We start from the raw sequence: 511 nt of genomic DNA, 5'->3' as shown, positions 1-511 counted from the left end.
AGCAGTCTGATATTTTCAGGGTAGCCTCAAACCAGATGGCAATGCAATTTACAACTACAAAAACGGCTCTACCAATTTTGATTTTTTTGAGAATTTGAATGGAGTGCAATATTTTTAAACATTTAAAAACGTGTATTTAGTTCTTTGTAACTAATATTGAAAATTGCACAAAATAAGTGAGTATTTTACAGAAAAATTCAAACCTCGATTAAAATTAATGAAAAGAAAGTAATTATAATTATTAACTGCGAAATGTTAACTATGTAATTAACAATATGAAAAATACGATTTATGGATGTGTTCATTTGACATTTATACGAACAATTAGTAGGAGCTTTGGCCGGTTGAATGCAATCAGTATCTTGGACACATTATCAACGCAATAAGACCATGACTGCTTGAATGTACATTCAGGTGCAAAAAGTAGAGACAATCAATTTAATTAAACACCTTTACATCATTTATTCCAAAAAAATCCTGCGATTATTAATCATAATATTTTGAATCCTAC

The sequence above is a fragment of the Trichoplusia ni genome, chromosome 7, assembly GCF_003590095.1.
Source record: "Trichoplusia ni isolate ovarian cell line Hi5 chromosome 7, tn1, whole genome shotgun sequence".
NCBI lineage: Eukaryota > Metazoa > Arthropoda > Insecta > Lepidoptera > Noctuidae > Trichoplusia > Trichoplusia ni.
This window is presented reverse-complemented; position numbering follows the sequence as displayed.